Source organism: Adiantum capillus-veneris, chromosome 19 (genome assembly GCF_014529385.1).
Source record: "Adiantum capillus-veneris isolate H3 chromosome 19, ASM1452938v2, whole genome shotgun sequence".
Taxonomy (NCBI): Eukaryota; Viridiplantae; Streptophyta; class Polypodiopsida; order Polypodiales; family Pteridaceae; genus Adiantum; species Adiantum capillus-veneris.
This window is the reverse complement of record NC_140949.1, coordinates 46,358,534-46,375,620: the sequence shown is the minus strand read 5'-3', so window position 1 is coordinate 46,375,620 and position 17,087 is coordinate 46,358,534. Positions and strand designations below refer to the sequence as shown.

Here is a 17,087-nt window from a genome sequence, read left to right as displayed (position 1 = left end):
GCGGGAAGCAACCATGGTGTGGTGAATTACTTCGGTAATAGAACCAGGCCGTAGGGAGTTGACATAGTCGGCCATTTCTTCACGTAATCCCGCACAAAATTGTTGCTTTTGCTCGATGAAGTCTATCTTTTGAAAGACAGTAGCCTTGAGATGTAAATCCCAAAACTTGTCCACATATTTGTGGATAGACTTATGAGAGAGAAACTTCAAACTGTGCCATTCGATAAGTACTTTGTCCTTTGCATCGCTTGCAAAGAATTACTTCATGATGGAACTCGTAGAGTTTTCCATGTCTTTGGGGCTTCACCGTTGCCACGAAGGCTAGCCCACCATTGACGAGCCAATTTTTGGAAGTGCATAGCTGCATGGAATAGCTTGGAGGACTTTGTGAAACCCTCGTCTCCAAAGGCCGCATCAAATTGTTGGATGAAGGACAATACTTTGTCGGTGGCACCAAAGGTGCCATCATGGGTGAGAAGAGAAATACTCTTTCCTCCCTCTTTGAACTTCTTTAGCTTTTGTGAACTTCGCCATGCAGGGTAAGATTTGTGATGTCCTCCCCTCTTGTATTCTCTAGGAGAATAGCCATCGCTTTCATCGGTAGAGGAGGAAGGTGAAGAAGAAGGAGAAGAGGGTGACCTCTTTCTTGCCCTTTTCATTCTTTGTTTCCTCTCCTCCCTTTTGGAGTGACGAGAAGAAGGACTATGGGTTAACCGTTTCCTCTTGCGAGGAGTTGGCGATTGTTTAGCCTGCCTTCTTCATGGAGACACATCTTCGGAGGAACATAGGGATTCCTTACTCTTTTGATCTTTGGATTCCTCCTCTCGTATGGGAGAGAGTCTTCTTTTGGGGGTCTCATCAAGAGACCTTCTAAGCTCTCTCTCCTCTTGGAGAGGAAGGGAAATCCCATAAGCACAAAGTTGTTGAGTAACTTCGGCTTGCAAACTAGGGTTGCCCATAGGTTGATGCAACCTAGTAACAAGATAATTGATAAACATGGGGGCATCATCATTAGCACCTTCATGTGCAAAATCAAAATTATCCATGTTCATTCTACTCTCTTGGTTATTGTCAACCATGCTAATTATACTTATGTGTTTACTTAGTGTATTCTTTGGCAACTCAAAACCTTAGTTGCTATTCTCTTAGCCTTTGCAAATAAGCACTTAAGTATCTACAACCACGACTCGAATTGGTTAATTATAGAGAGTAGTGGGGTGGGCCTAACATAGCAGAATTGTCGAGGGATAGCTCCTTTCGGACTTCTTATGGCTCAATAATGGTAAAGCCGTAGGCAAGTCTAGAAAGAACCCATTATTAAGACCAATGCTCCCGAGGTGCGCACCATATCCCCCATAGTGGGCTCAACAAAACCGATAATAGATCCCAGTCCCACTTACCCTAATATACTTAATAAAATCAACCATTAATAGGCTACTTAAGGACCTCTCTTCTTAAGCAAGAAAAGAGAAACCAAATGCTCTGATACCAATGTCGTGGAAATGGCCTATGAACTTTGAGAATAGCCGAATTAAGAGAATTGGAAAGCATTTTTGTGAGATTATTTTGAGAACTTGCAGGGTGAACTTAATTGATGGTAGCAACATAAACATAGTACTTAATTAACTTGGCATGAACAATACTTTTGCAAGAGAGAGAGTATTAGTGAACATGACAATAGTTGAGGACCGGATTTACTTGGAGCCGGTCCCCCCTCCAAAAGGCGTATGTATTATAGATTCTCCCATCAAGAGAGACTTTGTTACAATACAATCTTTGTGTTCATTGTGATCTTGGTGATGTTATGAAGATGGAAAGCTTCATGCATCACGAGCTTAACATAAACTTTGCAAAAAGCATTAACTATCCCAAGCCTCAGTCCCAAGGCCTCAAACACCTTCGAAGGTGGAGAGAGCTAGCGGGGAATGAGGGGAGGGAAGAGGAAGAAGAAACATTCCATAGGAGAAAGAAATAGTTCCTCACTTATCATCACTCTTCTTGCTTAGCGTAGCATAATAGTATAGTAATGAAGATGAAGAAGATAGCAAGATTAAGCATTGAAGGCTTTTGGTTGGATTTGCATTTCATAGCCAAGAGTGTTGGTGTATGCTCTCCACTTCTCAACAAACTTGGAGAAGGAGATGAGCTCTTGCATTTTGCACTCCACACAATGAGAGAATGTGTGTGTGTGTGTGCGTGTGTGTGTGAAAGAGAGAGTATAACCCCCCTCTCATGCTTGGTCCACCTCTCTCTCTCTCGTATTATTTTATTATTTCCTTTGGACATGTGTCCTCTTTTGAGAGAAAGAACTTAATTATTTATTTTTATGTATCTAAATTCTGATTAGACCCCTTTAAAACCTAACCAGTAGCAGTCAATCACATCATGAGGGCCACATGCGGAGGATCATTTGAACATGTGTCTTTCATGTTTATTGAGTCATTTGGTTGAATGGAATACTTCAAGGACTTATTCAATCAAGCAAGCATGTGTCTTTTATGCTTCTTAAGTCATTTGTTTTGAATTTAATACTTCAAGCCTTAGTCAATCAAGCATGGACTTTCATGCCTCTTAAGAACTTATCTTTGAATCTAACATTTCAAAAACCTTAGTCATTTAAGCATAAAAATCACCTCAAGCTTTGGGCAATGTTCCCATAACCACTTTAAGCGTCTTAGCACCTCATGCTTGGGTATGATTCCCACCTCGAGGTTAGCTCTAGCTTGCGTAAGGTCAAAAGACCTTTTTAACACTAACTATTGGAGGTCTTTAAAGAAGCTAATCCTACGGTCTTTAAGCTCCATTAGGTAGCATTGCTCTTTAACATACCATCTCTCGTTTAGACCCCTTTTAACCTTGGTCCCTTGTTGAGATAGATCCATAACACATGTCTATATTCTAACCCTTTTTCTCGTTTATTCTCCCACATTAAATGATCAGTTTAATATTAGAAAATCATTTGGGTTGGTTAGATATTAGATTTTATGACATATGATATTTCAGCCCAACCAATAGACCTATAAATGGCAGGAGCCTATTTTCGTCAAAGCTAAATCCCATACTACTAACAATGTAAATACTTGATTCACCAGTATATATGTTAGACTTAAAGACCATGAGGAATTACCTACTGAAAATAGTGGTAGATCCGAATGTAAGTATATTGAGGCTTTAGCCTAGGAAAAACCCAATTCGGCATCATTGTCGTGCAAATTGAGTAGAAATAAAGCCACATATTATATCCCTAAGCCGTTCTGATCCCATACCATAATCTGATAGGTACTCAAACGTTGAAAAACCTCCTAGTCACCATTTGTATCAGTATAGATCAAATGAGCAATTAAGCACACACAACCAATTAGGGGTTAGTACAAGTAATCTCAAGAGAACACGAAAGTGCACAGAAGTCATACATAGGTGAGTGTACCCTTCACTCACAATCACCTCATGTCTTGTGTAAGCAACAAAGCTTCTATACCATCAGCGTTCATGGGTTGGAAGTCAGCCCTTAATTTGTTAGGGAAGCCCTCATATGTTTGGAGCTTGACGAGGCCCAAAAACACCATTTTTAGCATCCTTCTGAATCACCAGTAAGTAAATTTTCATTCCCAGTATAACAAAAACACATCAATTATCAAACCCTCATATTCTAAACACATAGATGTTAATTGACATCACAACACCTGGTGTTTTTCACACTTATACACTTGTTTAGAAGTCGCAGAAGCATGTTCTGGCACAACCAACTTATCCTTTTTTTTGCCATAGCCCCCACTCAGAGCAAACCAATATGCATAACATAGACAAAGTGAAAACTACAATGGTAACAGGCTAAGTGATTCTTCAAGAGACAAATCTAGTGACTCCCACAATTACTTACAGTAGAGAACATGGAATCACACTCCCCTTGAACTTTGCAATATGAGAAGTCACAACAACTAAGCTGGGTGCAATAACCCAATGCCATATTCACAGATCATCTAACCACCCTAGTGTTGGGTAAAGGCTGCCACGGCTCATATCTGCATGTAACATTCTCAGCTTGAACCCCCCTCACATACGCATCATTGGCAACACATAACCTCGACTTACCCACTTGTAGGTGCATAATAATATCCTGTAACTTATATCATTTAGCATCTCTCTCTGGATAATGCACACATACATCTCCAAGCAAGCAGTTCAATTCATTAGTTGAAAATGGATTTGACTAATCAAAGGATGGCAATACTCATACATAGCCTATGGTTCTCAAGGCGTGGATGACACCAATTAACTTATCTCCACTAGATCACACGTCCTAATTGGCATACAGGTAGGTGCATGTGCACCTACTCATTACATTAGCATTTTTATTGGTATATATATGAGATTAATATAATTGTAATACTATTCAATTCTTGTGAGTTTTGGCTTGTAGTTCTCACACAATGATAACTTAAAACCACAATGTAGTATAGTTATGGTAGGCTAGTTCAATTTTAAGCACACGTATGAAGAAGAATGGATAAATGTTTGATGCACATTCTTCTAGCACTGAAAATTGCATGTGCTGGAAATTGTGGTAATACTTTGGTGAATGAACATTCGTGAGTAGGATGGATACTACCTTGTTCGGATTTCTTAAAATAATTGCATGCTTATTTTGATAATAGAGATTGATGGTATGACCATAAAGTCTTCATGCCTTCGACCTCGTGTGAGCATTTTTGTGAGATAGCAGTCTGTGGATCATTTGAAAACATCATTGGAATATAAACAAATTACTAGATTTTATTCGTGTTTTGATGCCGTAAACCTCGTGTGAGGGTCTTGCAAGAGATGGTAGCCTATGGGATTTTTTTGTGATTGTCAGAATACAAACAAAATGCTGCTAATTTTTTTGAAATTTTGGGACACATGCACAGTAAAAAAAGATGGAATATGCGATTCCACAACACTTTGATAGAATATTATTGTCCAATTTTGATGGTCCATCTCCATCTCGGAGACGCACACTTGGGATTTTGAACAGCACGTGGGTGGATGTTGGATCTCAAGCCGCATGTTGGATTTTTCACATAATGACATGCTTTTTATGATAATTTTATAGATGCACTTCTACATCCGCCTCGTAGTAAGGTTTGGGAGACCTAATTTGGAATACATTAGCAAAGATATCGCTAGTAGTCTTGAATTTTATGACTAAGGTCCTATTCTGATTTCTTAACGTTACTTCATAGTTTTTTATGATAATATAAAGGGATTTAATTGTAAGAGTACTTTTTAGTAGGAGGTTATGGCTTGAGATAGACAAAGCATAGGATAATTGGTTTTGATTTTTCTTTTACTTTGAAAGCATTGAGCTAGTTTTCTCTTCATAAAGGATAGTCTCTTTTGAGATGGCCATAATTGGATTTTTTTTTGAAATTTTGTTCGAGATACAAGAAAATTTTTGTCCAATCTTTTCCAAATTGAAGTCTATGTGATAACTAATAAAGTTAGTTGACCCTTGCTTAGCAGGGAGTGTCACAATAGAAAAAGGTTTTTACACACATCCTTCCATGTAACACCAATGTTTTGGGTGCATATAATTACTGTTGTAAATGCTATTTACTTGATCTCTGCTTAGTTGTTAGTTTCTTTGTAATCTCTTACATTGATAACAAGGGGAAGGTTGATTGACACATGTCTTCCCAAGTAATGCCAGTTCTAATGGGCTTAATGCCAAGGGTGGTGGTGGTCACAAAAAAATTATAAGTACCTTAAATTTAAGTTTCATTTTGAACTTATTCCATCTTGTAGGATTTTGCAATGCCAATTTGACAAGCAAATGTTGCTTCAGTCAAGTAGAGTTTGGCAGTTAGATGACATTTGATAGCTAAGCTTCAGGAGCTATCTCTTGTAATATTGGGCAATCTCATGCTTCTCAATAGGTTGCATGATTCGACAAGGTTGTTCCTCTAGGAAAGATCGACAATGTCGATTCTCTTTTGCTTTGACATTTATGTGTCAATCCAAGCACGTATTAGCTAAGAGCAATCACACTCAGTTCTATCTCATCTCCTTGATGAACATTTGCGAAGCAAGGCTTCACTTTGGGGCATTTTTCCTAGAAGCTTTCAAAGTTTAGAATATGCTAGTAGCATACGAACTTGGGAAAAGTTGGCGTCTATGTGTTTTTTATTGGTGGTCGGTATGAACCAAGCCCCGTGAGCATACAAGGTACATCTGACAGCTCTAACTTTCTCAGGATACATGGCTAGGAGCCATATTCAACTGAAGTCAACTGCTCTCAGAGGGGCAACAAGGTTGGACAATTTCAAGTTCTACTTGTATTTCTCTCATCCAATTTCATTTGAATAAGATTTATCTGCTGTGCAAAGCAAAGTGCTTTGGCAAACTTACTGCAAAGCAAGGCTTCTCTTCTATGCCATAATACTATCCATTGACTTAAGATCAAGGATAATGGCACACAAGTTTGGCAATAAGAGGATATAAGCTCACAAACATGGTTTGCAATGACCAACTATAAGGTATCCATGCCAATACACATCTTGCAAGGCACGTATGTCATCTTCTCATGTTGTGGAGACCGTCATTGAATCCAAGGGCTTATCACACTATGTTTCTTATATGCATGCATGGCATGCCAATATTGTGGACTCATTTCACTAAAGTATGGTTTACGCTTCCACCATAACATCATTTACTTTTTTAAGAAAGAGTTGAGACTGGTATATTTGCTTGTGATCATTGTTTGTGACTACAATGGCGGGAATTTTTTGTGCACAAGGTGCTAGCAATACAGATGATGCTTTCTATGGATAGCAAGCAGGCATGGCCTCACTATCAAGAAAATACTTCATGGGATGACATGAATAGATGATGAGAGTCTCTCAATGTAGGTGATCTCCTATTTGAACATCCAAGGAACTTTAGTATGACTACGTTGTTAGGGGTGTTGACAATTTTCCTCTACTATTCATGGAGAGATATGATTCCTTCAAGATTCAGTTATGAATAAGATTCCAACTTTCAGACGATCTATGCTTAATTGCAGCATTGTTGTGTCTCTAGGAGTGGTAATTTTAGGGGTATGATCCAACTAATATAGAAACATTCCATAGGTGTTGAGGGTCACACTTCATCTCATCACAATTGTACTTTCAAGGGAAAAAGTTTGCAATCTTTCAAGCGGTAGTGAAAATTTTCAACTTTCGAAGTTGATTCCAATCAATATTAGACACGGTAGACTATGTTGTCACCGCTGCTAACTGCTAGTTCGCACAGTTCTTATACGGAGTCTAACCAAGGGGTTTTAACATTACAAATTTTAACCAAGGGGTTTGGATTGCAAGGGCAACACCCAAGGTTATCATCAATGCAATACCACTTGATTTTCACTAATCTTTTAGTTAGTGTCACTAGGCCCTTTCACGTATGAGATTTGGTCATGTACACGTGACTACGGATTAGTGAATGCTATGTTCAACCTTCAGGGATGCACGTGATTTGGCTTTATTCCATTTTTTAATATGTTTTGCTTGAATTCTCTAATTGGGATATGTTAGCGCTTGAATGCTTTCATCCATTTTTCTCTTCAGAGACATGACAAGGTCATGTAGGAGCAAAGTATTTTGGGTTGTAGTGTCTGAAATGTATTCCTACATTTTCAGTTATGGACCTACATGTAGGGTTTTGTTTGGCACATGTTGTCACATGGGATACAACATGGTCTAAGAACTCATGGAGTTTGGTTTAGCCAGTGTGGAACAAGGTAATGAGGGTCCCTCTCACTCATGTCGCAGAGTCTTTACAATTACCTCCACACACAAGTACATCTCGTACTTGAAGGATGTTCTTTTTTCGGACATCCTTATCTGAGACATATTCCACATGTGGAGAATATGAGTCTCTAGGGCACCCATTATTTCAATTATGTGTCTCACAACAGAGTCCTTAGGTGCTGGTCAAATCCATTTATTAGACCATTCTGAGCACATTGTATCATGAATAATTTCAATGGCAAAAAATTATCGAATACTTAGTAAGACTTGTTAAGGTTACAAGTATTGTTAAACAACTTTAACGGGTGGTTGCTTATACATGTAGCAAAATTCTATTTTGTTTAATGAACAAGTTCATTTGATACCTAGATATGATGGACTTTCACATTCTACTATGGTCCAAATATGTTAGCATAATTTTCACATGGGAAGTATTTAATTATATCCCGGTGAGATGTGAACATAACATTAGCCGTAAGCATTAGCAAGTATGATTATGGATATGCAGGTTCGAATTTGTTTTTTTGCTAAATGCATGCACACTAGGTGTTATAGGCCCTAGTGTTTAGCAAAGGCTGATTTGGAGCGGCATGCACATTCATGAAATTAATAACTTCTAATGCATTTCACACTATATTTGCAATATCTCTATGAGATTAATTGTGGATCTACCAATCACCAATAGAGGTCATGGCTTGCTTTGGTGGGTACTTGTAGATCAGTTGACTAAAGTTAACCAAGATGGTTGTTCCTAACATTGTTGATTAATCAACAGTGTTGCAAGGAATTGTGATCCCAGTTTACTAGTCATTTTGGAGGATTGCTTGTAAACAATAAGGATACACATATAAGTATTGTCAGTCATCCAGAGAGGATAGGTAGATTTTAAGTGTTACAAAGGATATGCTTAGCACATACGTTAGCACCAAGCAATCCAATAGAAGATATATCCCTCTTATTTGAGTTTGCTTACCATGACTCAAAGCATGTTGTGAGACTAATCAGTAGTTACAGTGGGGCTTTTTACAAATGAAGAATGATATTAAGTCAAGGACTTATACTTTGCTGTTGAGTTACGTCAGCCAGTTACTTTCAAGAAAAGTGAAAAGAGGTACTCTTTTCGATACATCTTACTTTTGATAACTCATGTAGCATACTCAAGTGAGTTCTAAATGGAGTCTATACACTATGTTGGCAGATATGGGCCGGTTACACAAGACGGTTGCAAAGGGACAACAATGTGAAAAATCAAGATGATCTTCTTGATTTCATTGAACCTCCTAATGAACTGTGTTTCGATCAAATGGACAGTTGGATCCATGAAGGATGCCACTACAAAAAACATTAGTGTTCTTATGAAGATATCACACGGCCAAGACGGACGTGCGGTCAAGGGGTGCTATGTTTTAATGATGAATCATTGATACTTATTGTTTCTTATGTTCAGGGCGCAAATAGAATTATCCCAGCCACTTTATAAATTGGGCCGATGTACATTAGAGCTTCCTTCTTTTGGCTAGTCAAGATGAACTCTACTAACACTTTGTCAAAACAACCAATGCTAGTTTTTTGGGTACTTCATCAAAAGTCTACTCTCTAGGATTCATGTTGTTCTTCTTGAGGGATTGGGAGGATAAAAACCCAAGCTCTTCAAGGGAATCAAGTAAAAATGACAACAACAGTGCGAACTCACGCTTTTTGATTGACTACGTTGACTTAGGCTTCTACACCGCATAAGTGCAATTTTTCTACTATTTTTTAATGCATGCATTTATTATCCATGATAGATAGAAAGCTTTTCCTCTACTATCTCAACCACTTTTGACCATTTTTCTAGTATAGCAACTACATAACCAAGTACACTTGTGACAATTATAAAACGTGCATGGGCATCCTAGGACACCTAAGATGAAGCTCATAGTGACCTACGACTTGCAAAAATTGTAACAACACGCAACTGGCATCCTATGATACCTATGCCGTAGTAATAGCAACTTGTGATCACAACCTGCAACAATACAATGTAATTTCAATGATGATGGATGCAAAGATCGAAGGAAGAGGGATCCAGATGATAGAAATCCTAGCTCTTTAAAAGGGAATCAATCACAAGAACTTGAGCTGTTTAATGTTTACCAAGGTAGGGTTTCACGTGACGTGGACCATGGATGGTTTGTGCAGCTTGCGGGCTTTCATGATTAAAAGGAAGGGATCGTGCACGAATTGTAAATTGCCACAACTTACATGACTAGGAGACATGATCGAGTTATGCAAGACAAGGAGATCATGATGGAGAGGATGAATATAGAAGGGATTGTAGCCTCGGAAGTTGATTGGAGCACTCACAGAGAACATGATGATCACAAGGGATACAATGGATGTGGTTGCACTAATGATGGTTATGAAAGTAGAGACCAGAGTGGGATTTATCAAGATGATGGAAACCCTAACTCTTCAAAAGGGCATCAACCACATGAATTTGAGGTGGAATCTAGGCCCCCTAGTATGAATGAGCCTTCAACAGGTCATAAAGGTCTCTCTAGGATTATTATAATAGAGGAGGATGAAAATATCTCTTCTAAACGACCATAACATCTTGGATGTGAGGGATTACCACATTATGATGCAAACAAGGTACCCATCGATTGGGCACCTATGAAAATCGTAGGAAAACATGATGGTTCACTTGAGAAAGCTACAATGTCACAATCTACTTTAGCCAAAGAGAATAGAGAGTTGTGAGAGCAATCTCAAAAGCCATGCTTGACTTCATCCCAAAGGATCTGAATCGTCCTTTGGAAGATCCTATGCCAGAAACAACAGAGTGGCATCTTGCTCAAGAACTTCATGGTGTAGGATTCTCTGCATATCACATGCGGAGTGGAAGGAGATGCATCGTTAAGGTAGCCATATTTGGCCAGTGGTCAAAGCTATCAATACTAGAACATAGACAAATTCTTCCCATTAGAAATGAGCTAGTTAGATTAGTCCATAAGAATGGGAGAAAATTGACAACAAAGTGTCTATAAACAATCGAACAAAACTCCGTGTCAACAAGTTGTAAGGGTCCATCATCTGCATCTAAATCTCCATGTCTATGCGTTTGCTTGGATTGCAAAACTAGATTACCAAGGCCACAACTTTGGTTCCTTATAATTTATGGGGATAAACAATACCGACTCTCCAACATACTTCTGTCTGGCACTTTTGTATGTGCACTAAATAGAGGGTGTAGTTTGTGTCATTTTCATATTGCATGTTGCAAATTTTAACTTGTCATAATAATCAATATCTAATTCTCCTAAATGATTTTCTCATATTAAACTGATCATTTAATGTGGGGAGGTACCAGGGGAGAAAAAGCTAGAATATTGGTTAAGCTAGCAGACCGACCACAGTAGGGATCCAAAGGAGGGAAAATAGGGATCAAAAGGGGGGGCCATCTGCAAAAGAGCCATGTGCAACAATGGGCTAAAAAGACCCTAAGGTTCAGCCCATTAAGACTTCCAAAATGCTAAGGTTCCAAAATTCAAAGGTTGTGTCCAAAGGTCAACCCTAGGGAAAATTGGATGCTTAGTGTGTGTACAAAAGTCTTCTTCAAAGCCTACAAAGGAGGGGGCGAGCCCATTTAGTAGGGGATGAGAGAGAAAGCCACACACACACACAGGCTCCCTTTACACAAAGGGAATTAGGGACACATGTCAACTCCCTAGGCCAAATGCCCACAAGGTGTGCCCAATTCCTATTGGAAGACCCTTGAAGTGGACCAATGAGAATTAAGCTAGAGTAAATCTAGTTTAATTAATTTAAAAACATTTAATAAAAGAAACCAATGAGAATTAAGTCTCCTAGAAGACTATTGGGCAGTCTCCCAAGGGGTCCAATGAGCATTCAGGAGCCCAATGGCTTGCCTGATTCTTATTGGCCAGGAGGCAAAGGGGTCCAATGAGAGTTTAGTTTAATTATTTAATTACCTAAAGCTCTCACAAAAGGGGAAAGGGGGACACATGTCAGAAGGCTATCACTTATGCTGCTTAACACCCATTGGCTTGACTTGGGGAGGTCCAATGAGGCAAAAACCAGACCAATTTAGCAGGAAGGGCTCGCCCAAGAGAGAGAGGGGGCTGATTTTTGCAAGGATTATCACACACACACACACTCACACAAGCTCATGTGTGAAGAAAGAATACTCTATCTCCTCCCAATCTTTAATGGAGAGCTCATCACCTACTCCAAGCTTGTGAGATAGAAGCCTATATCAACACTCTCTTGGCATGTGGATGCAAATCCAACCAAGAGCCAAGCTTCAATGCATGCTCATCTTCTCTACCAAGCTAATTACTAAGCTAAGCTATGCTAATATGAGTGATTATGTGAGGAGATGTACATCTTTCTCGTAAGATACTCCTTCTTCCTCTCAATCTACTCTCATACCCTACTAGCTCTCACCATCTTCGAAGGTGTGTGAGGTCTTGGGTCTGAGAACGGGGATAATTCAAGTTGTGTTTGTTAAGTGTTTTGCTTAGTGCATGAAGTTTCCATCTTCATTGCACTAGCTAGTCTTGAAGGAACACAAAGAATTGTATTGTACAATGTCTCTCTTGATGGGAGAAACCATAATACAAAGCCTTTTGGAGGAGGGACCGGCTCCATGAAAATCCGGTCCTCAACTGTTGTCAATAGCTTAATTTCTCTCTCTTTTGAAAGTATTTTTGATGCTATCTAACTAGGTGTTATGTTTTTTGTCGCTCTCTCCACCCAAGCACTCTTGTAATTCTCATTAGGAATCTATTCTAATGAAATGCCCACTATGCTCATGCTAATTTCCGCTACACATAAGTTATTAGGCCATTAAATGTTACACTACTCACATGGTTTTCTTATAGCTTGACAAAACAATGTTCTTTGCCTTGCGCATTCTAATGAGACGACTACCCGATTGTCATGTCAATAGTCCAATTCAATCTTTGCATCTCTCTATACTACAATCTACTATAAGTAAACAAATTGTTTTTGACTCGCAACATCACATCAATTGTAAACCACATCAACAGATCAGTACTAAACTGTGTCAACAAATGTATTTCACAAGGCCAACAAAGCGAAACTAATTTAGTCCAATTGGTCATGCTTGACCTTTGAAGACGATGATAAAATCTCTCTCTCTCTCTCTCTCTCCCCCCCCCCCGTTTTTGCCATCAAAGGCGGCAGGAGTTTCACTTGTTAGTAATAAATCTATATCATTGGCATAAATATGTGTTTACAAGTGAGGGAAAACAATGAGAGGTACTACTAGCAACTCTTCAAGTTTATTAGTTGGAATCTGTCCAGATTCCACCCGATGCAATGGTGCAACTTTCGCCTTGCAATTTATCCATTAAAAATTCAGAAGTTAGGTTTTGAACTCTTGCAGATTCATGCCATCGACACAGATTTCTGCGCTAAGCCACATGGACAGTTGCCCAAGTTCTCAAAGGTGATGCTGCTTAGTTAGAAAAAAAACACACCCAACTTCTTTCCAAGCCTGCTTGCGTTGTTCCTTGTGCCCGCCCCATCCTTCATCCCGATCATCAAGCTGTTGAGATTTTGTTCTCCTCCCTTTCATGAGCCAGAGCGTCTTTGCCTAAATGGATTCTCCTCGTCACTCTCACAAACACCTCCTTTAGCGTTGCACCCTGCCTTGCTCTCTAGCCCAAATGCTCTCAGTGGTTCCCTGCCTCCATAGTGCTCCACCCGCCTCGTCACCCTCCATTGCTCTGCACTCATCTAAGGACCCTTGGTGCTTCCAAAATCCAAGATCTTAGGGCATCTATAAAAGATTCCACTAATACTTTCTTTTTCCAAATCGTAGGCATATATTGAAAATAATTACTACATAATGGCAAAGATGAAATTAAAATCTCACAATAGCAAGATTCCCCCCCTTCCCATCTCCTCGCCCTCCTATAAAGTCCACGCCACCCGTGCGTTGCAATTCGTCGTGCTCGCCCTCTTCATCCCCTCCACCCTGTCTGCTCTGCGCCCTCATCCCCTATGCTCATCCTCATCCCCTCTCTACTTGGGTGACACGAGAGAGAGAGAGAGAGAGAGAGAGAGAGAGAGAGAGAGAGAGAGGGAGAGTTTTAGAGAGAGATGAGTTCATGCAAGGCTGCCACGCCTCTTTCTAGAAGCCGCCTTCCTTGACCTCCCTTACAAGCAAGAAAAAGAAAATCTATAGAGCGAATCTCTATTTTCTCTCTTTTTTTTGCGCAGTACAAACATAATTAGTGGCACATGCTATCCTAGCCTCGTGACTAAGTGTTACACAATATTTAATTTTGGGGGGGGGGAGGGAATTGATGACGGTGTGATTCCGAGGCGTACCAAACCCATCCCGAGGCTGACTAAACTTGACCAGTGCGAAAATTGAGACGCACTAAATATGGGCAACACAAAAATCAAGGTCACTGAGGGGCTCGGCCAACCGATTTTGAACCCACAACCTCATGCCCAAAGCTTTGAGACACATAGACTAACCACCTCACCCGTGCGCACATGATGTAACCCAACCCATGTTTATGATCCTTTATGGTAATTCAACATGCTCTGCCCGGGTTTAGGGGGTATAATTTCTACCTAGGTTTAGTTTTGATGTGATGCATGCGGCTGCGATAGCAGTGTGCGTGGACTTGGCAACCGTGGATCCCCTCACCACCCGTCACTAAATATTGTGTGTTACTTAATCTCGAGGCCGAGGCCCTAGGCCCTAGCGTAGAGGGATATGTCCAAACAGGGCACATGATCCTCGTCACCATATGGCACGACTCTGGTTTAGAGGGGATCTAGGGCCCAAATTTGGTGGCGCGAGGCGGCTTTAATCTCAGCCGTCGAATCACGCAACGAAGTAGGGGTGTGGGTGAACTGGGAGTGAACTAGGGGCGCCTAAACTAGGGTATGATCATGTGCCATGCCAACATGGACAGCGACGCGCGTTAGCGTGGTGGTAAGACATTCGTGTGACAACCGAGAAGTCCCAAGTTCGAACCCACACCTCATGAGGCGGGTGAACTATAGGGGGGTGAACTAAGAGTGAACTCGGGGCACCATTTTTGCCTCGAGTTCACCTTTAGTTCACCCTAAGTTCACTGCGTGATCCAACGGCTGAGATTAAAACCGCCTCGCCCCCCAAATTTGGGCCCTAGATCCCCCTTGCTATATAGTGACGAGGGCACATGATTGAAGTTGATACCAAAAACTTTCTATCTCCACAAGATTTAAATTTCGTGAACCCTTGTGTGGCAATCTAAGGCAACCTGAGGTTGGGCAGCTGTTGCAAGCAGAGGCTATGGAGTTCTAGTAGCGCACAGTTGAACTGTGCGTGACAAAGGTGGGAGAGAGACCCCCCTCTCGCTTCTTGAAATGGCACTCCGGACATGAAACGGCTGGATGACAATCACCTGAGCCCTCTCTATGCTTGTAGGGCTCCATGGTACACATCATCTGCACATGGATTCCTCCAGCGCCGTTGCTGGTTTCCTGAGTTTAAACTATCCATGGGTCTCGTCTTCTCCATGGGCTTCATGACTGACAAACTCGCACACTTGGCTGTTTGTGATGTTTATCAGCTTCACATCTGGCACCAGGTGATGTGAAGCCATAAGCCATCACTAAATCTTGTTATGGTCTGCCTTACTGAGATTCGCCCAGAAGGGTTGATGAAGATGTGTGCTTTGAGTGGAATTCTGTCTTTTTTATTTTCCTTTTTTGCTTCTGTCAGAAGCAATGCCGAGGTTTTTTGAAGGTGATTCTTTTACGTCTGTGGGTTTTCATGATCATTCCTGAAGTGGGCTGCCTTCAGATCTGCGTTGAGGTTATGATGATTCTTGTTTGTTGCCTTCTTTTTCTGCTAAAGTGGATGAGTGCTTGTGATTTCTCTCTTATCAACAAGATGTGAAGTAGAGAAGATGAATGGAGGTGCATCAAATATGTCATGGTTATGACAAAACATGGCAGTTGTCTCCGAGTAGATGTTCCTGTGATTTATCTTTCTAGGTGTCTTACAGCTGCGTCCCCCTGAAGATCTGCGGGACATAGAGTGCGAAGACCCACCTGTTTACGTGCTACTTAAAATACAAAACAAAGCAAAGTTTGTAGATCAATTTACGGGATGAAGCCTCATTTTATGCAGCTCTATGGGCTGTTGGCCTCAGTATTGTATTGTAAGAGGTAAATATGTGAGGGCTTCACTTTGGCTTACAATTATGAATATAGCATGCCAGAAAAACTTTTGATGTTATTATGTTGCAGTTGGGACTTTGCCAAAGCTTGTCAACTACTTCTCAAGATTTATTTGGTGTATCTAGGCTCAGGACACAGAGGGAGGTCTATTGTATACAGTTGGGATTGTGAAGGTTCATTAAGACTTGGAAAGTTTGACAGTTTGGGTGTGCATTTTTGGGGACATCTCTATTGCTTGTTGTTGCCACTCGTTCACATTTTAGTTGTGTTTTTTGATAGTATGGATCATCTAGGAAAGATTCTCGGTCAATCTATATACCAAGAGAAAGCCATCGGTGCAGGCTACACCAGTAATACTTTTCGCTCGTTAAATCCAATAATGGTCAAGGACGCATGTGCGACTCTTTAGAGTGTGCATTCTGGTTACTGATTTAGAGCTGATGCAACCATTTGGCAGCATATGAACTAGACTTTAGCTTCCTAGTATTGTAGCGAGTGGCCATCTCATTATAGGTGACTTGTTCCTATGGAAGTTCAAATCGAATTTGTTCGGTCAAGGTGTAGGCTTCTGTTGTCATTCAATATCTTTCTTAATTTATCATTCATTTGGGACATCAGGCCATTGAATTACTTTTACCCATCTAGCACAAGTGACTTTGAGTGTACATTTCCATGGGTCTAATAATTGTGTTTAGTGATTTTGAATCAAAGATCCTCTTTGGGTGGAATTAGTGCAGGCATACCATGAAAGAGATTTCTATCCGCTAAAATGGGAAATTCTTAACCCATTGTCTTTGGACGATGAACTAGATGTATACCCTATCTAACTCCAGAGCAAAAAGTGTGTTGCATTTGTCAATGACCTATTGTGACCCATCTCTCACATGGGCCCATACCTTTCTTGAAAATGAGTTGTATACATGTCGACATGTGCAATATGTTTGTCTGCAACAATCGAATATGTCAATTTTATGTATACTCAATTATCTATTCCATAAAATAATAATTGATGTTTTTTAAAGCTCAAAATTCCATGAAGTAAGAAATCACATGCATTTCTAATCAAGGTCAAATTAGATCTCAATTGACCTTGATTAGAAA

The 17,087-nt window shown here is 40.3% G+C and overlaps 1 pseudogene; it reads left to right on the top strand.

Annotated features, from left to right (window-relative positions):
- The window catches only part of LOC147433940 (small ribosomal subunit protein RACK1-like), a 65,925-nt pseudogene extending 50,006 nt beyond the window's left edge, over positions 1-15,919 (top strand).
- The last annotated feature ends 1,168 nt before the right edge of the window (positions 15,920-17,087 follow it).